This window comes from Cebus imitator, unplaced genomic scaffold (assembly GCF_001604975.1).
Source record: "Cebus imitator isolate Cc_AM_T3 unplaced genomic scaffold, Cebus_imitator-1.0 Scaffold732, whole genome shotgun sequence".
NCBI classification, from domain to species: domain Eukaryota; kingdom Metazoa; phylum Chordata; class Mammalia; order Primates; family Cebidae; genus Cebus; species Cebus imitator.
Genome location: NW_016108047.1, coordinates 546,186 through 555,196, shown reverse-complemented (window position 1 = coordinate 555,196; position 9,011 = coordinate 546,186). Strand labels below are relative to the sequence as shown.

Sequence of the window (9,011 nt, the reverse complement as noted above, 5' to 3'; positions counted from 1 at the left end):
CCAGGCATCCTCCTCTCCCCTCTCCCCTCTCCCCTCTCCCCTCCCCTCCCCTCCCCTGAGCCTTTCAGGCGTCCTCTGCCCTCGTGACCATCTTCTCCCCTGGGCAAGGTGACGTCCAGGGCACCAGGTCTTCCTGCTCTGATCGCCCGGTGGTGGTCTCTCTGCAGCCGTGGGATTTGTGTGCTGCTGGCTAACTGCCAGGCATGAGCATCAGCAGCCCATGGATGCTGCCCCTCCGCCGTTAGGTGAGGAAGGTGCAGTCCTCGCTGCATGGGTGACACCTTAGAGGAGCATGTGCTGGGCAGCACAGGCTGAGCAGCAAGGCTGCTCCTGGCTGGCACAGGCAGAGGTTTCCAGGAGCTGAGTGTTGGTTTCTGACACCACTTGGCCATGTTCGGAGTTGTCGGTTTCTTAGATTCATGTTGCCCATTCCAGAAGTGGGGCTTTTGGTTTAGGTGGAGCCATCCCCAGGACTCGTGGCAGTGGCTCAGATGTTGTAGTTGCCTACAGAAGCCTCTGTGCCCCGGTGAGACCTTCACATAGCAATTTTACAGCTTCGCTGCCCTGAGGGGAACATGACCCTCTCTTTTTTTTTTTTTTTTAACATATTAACTAAGCTATGATAGGGACGAGGAAGGCACTGGCAAGAAAACGTTTTGGTTTCAAATAAAAATCCCCCTTTTAGCCCTTCAAATTGGAGCAAGACAAATCCTGGTTTGTGTGTTCTGTTTGGAATTGGTTAGAATCCCTTAGAAAGTGAAAGAACTATTTCCCAAATAGGGCTGGTATCAACCAAAGTCGTAAGGTGGTAATTATGACAGTAAGACTTTTGATTTGAAACAAAAAATCCTGAAAATGGCAAAAAGGCAGAATGGAGCACCCTCTGGGGTTCGTGATCTCTTGCTTGGAATTGATGTGATGAGGCTGCAGCAGGTAGGGTCCAGAGCCCATCCTGCCACCTGATGTGGAGGGGCCTGGATGAGGTCCTTGGCCAGCCCGAGCCTCAGTTTACCCATATGTAGGATAGGGATGATGCAAGGGTGACGTGAGGTCCTGCCTGTAAAGTGCCAAGCCCGATTCTGGTTGACGGTGAATACTCAGATCTGAGGTGTGGCTGCTATTCCCACCCCAGCCCCAGCCCATCCCTGGCAGATGAGGACCAGAAAAGTGACTGTTCCAAATTAAAGATACTTGTTTTAAGGGCTCTGGTTTTTAACTCTTTGGAAACCAGAAGCAGAAGTGGCAATGAAGAACGTTTTTCTAAATTCTTATTATCCTATTATTTAAAATAGCCCGTAGAGATATTAAATTCCAGGAGTACTGGAGGAACCTCGCAAACCCTCCTTAACCTTGTTTTCTGTGTCTTTGTTTCAACAAAAATATTACTTTGCCTCTTCTCCCTTATCCAGAAGTGAAGGTGAATATTTGAGTGCCATTCATGGGAGGAAGGCAACCACATGCAGCCCAGAGTGACTCTTGTTTTCCTTAAATGATTTGTGTGTGTGCTCACCTTAAAATGTAACTCAGTAAAACAGATGTGTTTTGAGGAATGACTCTGTTTAAATTACCCAGGTAAAAAGGTGACAGTTAAATTTCATGCAGTGTGTGCAGGTATCCAAAACCCCTTTCTGTGGCTGCGTGTGAGTTCATGTGACTTGTGGTTATTTTTGAATACAGAAAATGTGTTGTTGCTGAGGACTTCAGAGGGTGTGCTGGGATTGTGTAGGGTGGACATCAGGGGCTTCAGTGTGTGTGGTTTCCTTGGAGAGGTTTAAATTAAGGCTGAGTGTCCCTACTCCAAAATGCTCCAAAACCTGAAGTATTCTGAGCATCCTCATGACACTAGAAGGAAATGGTCTTTGGAGCGCTTTGGATTTCAGACTAGGGATGCTTTACCGGATAGTGAAATATTCCAAGACCCTTCTGGCCCCGGAAGCTTGGATAAGGACACTTGGCCGGTGCCAGGCATCCCTGGAGTGTGAGGCAGCCTGGGCTCACTAGACTGGCTTTTGTAGGAGCCACAGAACCGAAGAGGGTCAAAGTGGCCACACCTGGCTCCTGAGAAGGGTGGGGGGGGGTGGGCGTGGAGGGCCGAAGCGGAGTCCCCAGCGTTTGGGGTGCTGTCCCTGGTGGAATTGAGAGCCTCCTCCCAGTTGTGGCTCTGCCCTGTCAGCAGCCACTGAGGCCTGGAGGGAGCTGGGGAAGAGGGGTTGAGGAATCGGCCTCCTGCTTTTGGAGAGGGCCTGTGCTAGCCTCCTGTGTTACTCCTGCATCCAAGGTGCATGGCCATGCCTCTTGTTGCGGTTTCTGCTGTGCTTTCAGCAGTAACAGCTTTGTCTCCAGCCCTTGGCAGCAAGTTCCCTTTTTTTTTTTTTTCCTGTGAAAAGAGGTAGAAAATTTTATGGAAATGCATTTGACCACTGTTTTTGCTGGAATGTCTGTTTTCCGATATGACATGGTGCACTTAGGCTAAATCTGAAAGTAAATATCTCCTAGTGAGCCTCATGAGTAAAGTGCAGTTCATACATATTTAAAGCAGGTAGATTTAGGGACACGGAGCATCCCGGTGAGGGCGAGTTTTCCACTAACTCTTGGAATGGAAGCTGTAGTGTTGGGTGCTTTCACGTGAGATCAGCGAGGCCATGCTCACATCCCTGCCTGCCTGAGCGGCCTCCCTTCTGTTACAGCGTTTGCTGGGGTCTGCATGGGCTGCCTGATCTTTGCTGTTACCTTTTTCACACGTGCCTTTTTATCAAATACTAGAATAAACTCAACCTCACATACTTTGTGGGGAGAGAGAAAAGTATATCTGGGATCTCTTTAGTTATATGTTGGAAAATAAATTTGGTCAAAATACTTCTGCATATGCATGCTTGGTGGGCTGGGGTTCCCTGCCTCACCCTGAGGCACATTTGCACATTTTGATTTAATCTTGGCTCTATGGCAACAACACTATAGAAGATGGTTATGACTTGTTTTTCAAAATCTAGAAATAAACATATGATTGGAATCATAATCTATTGAACTTCTTTGTAAAACCTGATTTGAGCTATCATTTTTCTTGGTATATTTTGTTAACAATTTCATTTTTAATTTAACATGGCATAAAACAAATGTAACAAATATTTAATTGAAACTCAGATTTAAAAATTAGTATCTTATCAACATACTGCTTCACCAACTTTATTCTCATTAATAGTTCTATTTTCTCTGAGTGCAGCATAATTGTTATAAAATTAAGAAAAAGTTTGGGTATGGTGTCTCGTGCCTTTAATCCTAGCACTTTGGGAGGCCAAGGCAGGAGGATCACTTGAGGCCAAGGAGTTCAAGACCAGCTTGGGCAACATAGCAAGACCCCATCTCTATAACAACAGAAACATTAGCTGGGCATGGTGGTGCGTGCCTGTGGTCTTTGCTACTCTGGAGGCTGAGGTGGGAGGATCACTCAGGCTATAGCGAGCTGCGATTGCTCCACTGTGCTCCAGTCTTGGCAACAGAGCCATGACTCTGTCTCGGAAAGAAAAAGGAGAAAAGACAAAAATCTCCAGAAATGTCTCGTTTTCTTTTTTAATCATCCCAAAGAGAAATCAGATTTTTCTAATAATGTGAAGGGTAACTGATAAGATTCTTTTCTTGCATGGTTTTTCCTTTGCAAATATTGACAGTATTCTCTCCACCTCATCTGTGGAAACGAGATCGTTTCAAAGCAGCAGGCGTCTTCGAGGTTGGTGGTGGTTTTGTGTTGCACCTTGGGGAACAGTCAGCATGCAACCCTTTGCCACGATCGTGCGCGTCGTAAGTCCCAATTAAAATCATCTCCAGAGACGCCTATGTGGCTTATTATAGCAGAGCATGTTCATTCAGGTAGTGGTTTTAGCTTCATATCTGAGATTATTCTGTGCAATTCATTAAGCATATGGGATAAGTAATGATTTAAGATAATTCTGGCTGATATCATTTAGAGGATATTATTTTTCACTTCAAGTTAAAACTTCCTTCGTGATAGTCATTTTGTGATTCATTTAAATATGAGCTTTATTGCATAGCTCAAGTTTTCATTAGTCATTTCATAACAGAATTTTGAAAGCAGATGTGGCAGAATATTTCTAATAAATTGTTGACTTATTCAGGTGATTTACAACGTCCTGAGGAACACTCAGAATTGCTGGTAATTGTGGTACGTGTTAAGGCTGATGATAGAAGTCACTGGATGAATGATAAGGGCTTCATTGCAAGGCAAATGGGATTTGAACCCCGACCTCCTGATGTGCCAGCCCTGACCATGGCCTCTGTCCTTTCCACTGGGCGACAGAAGCACCAGCGTCTACCTCACAGGCTGTCCTGAGAACCCTGGGCCAAGGGCTGTGTTCCTCTTGCAGGTGGCACAGATGGGAGCTTAACGATACACACAGATGCACACGCTGCAGGCCACCAGTTCCGGCTCACCCAGTTTTATTCAAAAGGTGGGATTTGCTTTGCTCACCTGGAGACCAGGTGCGGTGCTGCTGTCGCAGCAGGTGTGTGGATCGTCCTGGGTGGTCCTCAGGTGGACAAGGAGTCACCAATTCCGATTCCCAGGGTTAGATGTGAGGGGCCCACTGACCTCCTGTGTTCAGAGGTGGGGGAGTAAAAAGCTTCCCTTTCAATCCCAGGACTGTGTAAGCATGCATGTGTATGTGTTCTGTGTGTGGGGGTGGTGGGGAGTGTATTTTGTGTGCATGAAGTGCATACATGTGTAATGTTTGTAAGGTATGTGGTGAAGGGGGTGGGGTATGTATGGAGTAAGCGTGCACATGTGTGTTCTGTGTGTGTGTGGTTTCTACCCGTTCCCCGCCCTGGGTCTGCGCCTGGGCCCTGCTGTCCTGGCAGCTTTACAGTTTGGTGTGTTTTTTTGATTCTGGAAATTCTGGAACCAGACTCTAAGCTGTGATCACACACTTGCAGCCCTGGAGCGGGGGCTTCTGCCTCCCTCTGGGACTGGAGGATGCTGGCCCCGTTTGACACGCACAGGGGTCTCTGTGCTGGCCTCTCCCTGGGCGCTGTCCACAGCAGAGTGCGTCTGATTCTGAGCTGTGCGGGTCCATGGTTTCCCCACCTTGAGTCAGCCCTCGTTCTCTGTCCCGCCTCTGTTTTCTGCTGGGGGGCTCTGGGAAGTGGCGCCTGGGACAAGGCTTTCACCCGGGGGACAAGACTTCATCAGCTGCCCAGGTGTCGGTTGCCCGAGCCCTGCTGCTGTCCTGGGCAGACAGCTGGCAGGGGGAGGGATGTCCCTCAGCACCTGCAAGAAGGCAGGTTTGGGAAGTGCTGGAGGTGAGTGGTTTCCCCCTAGACACGATTTTCTGGAAAGTTCTGCCCCTCACATTTTTCTCTAAGGGAAATTAGAAACTGAGTTGCTCTTTAGGGGAACGTCTTTGTAGCATCTGTCTGCTGTCTGAGTATCCTCCAGGTGTGTAATATGCAGGGCCGCGTGTGTTTGGGGACATCGTCTCCTGAGTGGTTTTAGTAGGGAAGCCTCTTTCAGCTTGGCCTCTGTTTCCGGCTTGTGAGGGAGAGGGTCCCAGGGAGAGTAAAACAGGGTGGCGTGGGAGGGGAATGCTCCACCTGACAAGGTCCTCGGGAAAGTGTCCAAACAAATGTCGCTGTTCTCCGGGCTCTTGGAGTCGAGGTTGTTGAGGGAAAGCTACCCTTGTTCCTCACCATTTGAATGCTGTCCAGGGCCTGTTCCACTGGAAAGGGGGTGTGCGTGAGTGAGTGAGGGTCAGGTCACAGACTCCGAGATGATTTGGAACCTGTCAGCTGGTTTCCTAAAAACACAGATGCTTGTAAAGATGTTCCTGATTAGCAAAAACATTTCAACAGGACATGTCAGCTGGTGGTTGTTTTTTAAAAATGATCACAATTTTCCTGTTACTTTTTAAATGCCTGTTGAATAGGGGAGGATTCACATATATTTTTCTTTTCCTGTCTGGGTACTTGATTTTTGTTTTCAGTTACGTGGCCGTGCGGGTAACAGGATTTAGAGGCAGTCCTAGCACTGGGAGGCTTCAGGGCAGCCTCAGAGTCAGTGTTGAAGGGGATGCAGGGATTTGGGGGCCACCTCCTCCATAGGACAGACACCAAGGACCAGAGGTTGGTGATCTCAGTGAGGTCACGAAGACGGGCACCCCCAGAACCCCAGCCCCTGTGCTTCTCTCCTTCACGTGCGTCTCTGCTCAGAGCTGCTCTCCTTCCGGGTAGTCGTGGGCGATCTCAAGACTTCATGTTTTTGGCTCACATCAATATTGGGCAGTAGTGTTTTTTTGTTTTTTTGGAGTGATAATTGGGTGGATTTTGGCTTTTCTAACTCATTTAATACCTGTTTCTGTGTCAGGTGTTCTCTGCTAGTTAGAAGGAGGGTGAAAGTGGTGGAATCACTTCCAGCTGTTGGCCACCTGCCGAGAGCTGTGTTTGGCATGCACAGATCTGTTTTGGCACAATCTCATGAGCAGCCAACGGCAGTGCAGAAAGTGAGGCTCAGGTGAGTCTGTCAGAGACAGAAGGGCCCACTTCGGTCATGTCTCTGCTGCCCTGACCTGGGTGCTTTCAGCCTCTGAGCTGCCCCTCTCCTGACTGCTTACAAAGTTTTCAATACTGAAATCTGCGCATTGAAAATTCACTAGGGGAATGCCATTTCTGGGGATCTTACTGTGAACCCTCTGTAAAGAGCCCTAGGTAGAATAATGAATTACCTTTAATGTAGGTACCAAAAAGTTTCCCTGGGATAATTCATTGCATATAAACTTTTAAAAAATGTTGTTCTCAATTAGCTATCCTATGTGTTGTCTTTCTACTAAGAGAGGTGTTCCGCTCCCCTGTGTGTTTTTAGCAGTATGCTGTGTCTACTTTGCATGTGCTTGGGTGTTCCACGTGCTTGTGGGCATGAGCAATACGCCTTGTCTGCCACGCACACCTCGGCATTTCAGAAGAAAACCGTGTTTACAGATGCACTTTGAGTATAATACTTTTTCCTGTTAGTGTGTTTATAATGGCGAATGTTCCATTGGTGGAGCTCTGATCGTGCATTTCTGTGTGTGTCGTGGAGAGTAAAGGTAGTCACTGAATTTTGCAAACCTAGAAGATGCCCAAGTGGTGAGATATGTGAAAATATATGGCAGCTGTCATAAATTACCTGTATTATGTGTGGCAAAGTGCTCTGTGTGTGTGTTTTGTTTATGGAGAAAATTAGTCTTCCCAATTTTCCCAAGAGGTAATACTTGAATATGCATTAGAAATTTTCTTTTTTGAAAATGGTACCTACCTTCCATTGTTTTGAGACTATACCATAGGAACTCACATATATAATCCTGTTTTCTCAATCAGAAATTCTGAGAACCTCCCGGTTTTCTCAAAGCCCTTTGTCTCGTTAAAGTGTTTGGTTCCACTTTATCTAAAGCAGGAAGAGGTTGACCATGTGGCCTCACTGGTGATTCCGAGCACCGGGCCTTGTAAGGATGTGAACACTTGGTTTGGAGACATGTTGTTCTTCCTGATAGAAACCCTATCACATTATTCTCTAGTCTCCTGTGGTTTTTCCTCCACCCTAACTCATCCAGTTTCTGTTTGTTTTTATATTTTTTGAGACGGGGTCTTGCTCTGTTACCCAGGCTGGCATGCAATGGCGTGATCCCGGTTCACTGCAGCCTGGACCTCCTTGGCTCAAGCGATCCTCCCACGTCAGTCCCCTGAGTAGCTGGGACCTCAGGCGCGTACCACCATGCCTGGCTAATGTTTTTTTCTTTGTAGCAGGATGGGGTATTGTTGCCCAGGTGTGGTTCTGTTTTATGGCAGGTGTACAGTGGGTTTTTACAGAGAACCTCTGTATTTATTTGGGTTGGGTGCACAAAGTCCTGGTCAGGGAGCTGCCCTCAGGCTTCCTTCCTGCCCAGCAGGGTCATGAGCAGTATCTCCACCTGGCTGGTGTGTGCACTGGCCAGTAGGGCTTAACCCTGGGCCACAGACCAGTACCCATCCATGGCCTGTTAGGAACCAGGATTGTAGCAGGTGGTGAGTGGCGGGCGGACGACCATGACCATCTGAGCCCCGCCTCCTGTCGGGCCAGTGGCGGCCTTAGAGTCTCATAGACGTTTGAGCCCTGTTGTGAACTGTGCATCAGAGGGGTCACGTAGGTGCTCCTTATGAGGATCCAGTGCCTGATCCAAGGTGGACCGTTTCATCATAAAACCACCCCCAGACCCCACCTGTGGAAGAATTGTCTTCCACAAAACTGATCCCTGGTGCCAAAAAGGTTGGGGACAGCCGACCTAACACATGCTAAGATGTTGGGAGATTTTTGGACTCAGGCCTCAACTGGAGAGGATTTGATTTTCAAAGGTGGGGGTTTGAAGGCTTCTAAAGCACAGGTTTTCATCTCCAGTGGGGCCTGGGTAGAACCAAGTAGAACCGCCCTTAGAACCTGATAAGAAGTCAGCCCTGGCTCACTGCCTACGTCCTGTGGTGTGGCCTTGCTGTTTGGTGGATTCCATCTGCAGCCTCAAACAGGAATGCAATGCATAAGGCTTAGCTTATTTAACTTTATCAAAAGGACCTGGAAATCATTTAATGTAAATCTTCAGATATTTATATCTTTTCTTTTTCCAGAGGCTTTTAAATATTGCAACTTAAAATTCTTTTAAAAATAACTTGGGGGGACGATCCAAGATGGCCGTTTAGGAACAGCTCAGGATTGCAGCTCCCAGTGAAAGCGCAGAGGGTGAGTGGACGCCGCGTTTTTGTTGCCCACAGACTAGGAAATTCCTGGGCGGAGGAGCTCCATGGTCACCAGCGCGGCTGTTTTGGCCAGCCGCTGCTTTGCCCTGCACGGCTGCTTTGTCAGCGCCCCGGAGCCGCGGTTCTCCGTACAAAATACACCAGTCCAGGTGCCCTTTTGGCTGGCGATTGGAGCCACGGGAAGTCACCCATTTGCCGGTTCTAAAAGGGGACTGAGCAGAGAACCAGGACAGTAGATTCCAGGG

The 9,011-nt window shown here is 48.0% G+C and overlaps 1 long non-coding RNA gene across 1 annotated transcript in view; it reads left to right on the top strand.

The window, feature by feature from the left end:
• The window catches only part of LOC119469601, a 9,591-nt gene extending 1,117 nt beyond the window's left edge, over positions 1–8,474 (top strand). The window contains exons 2-3 of the long non-coding RNA XR_005198439.1: positions 7,557–7,562; positions 8,464–8,474. This is a non-coding gene — a long non-coding RNA (uncharacterized LOC119469601). The remainder of the gene's footprint in view (positions 1–7,556; positions 7,563–8,463) is intronic.
• Positions 8,475–9,011: the final 537 nt, after the last annotated feature.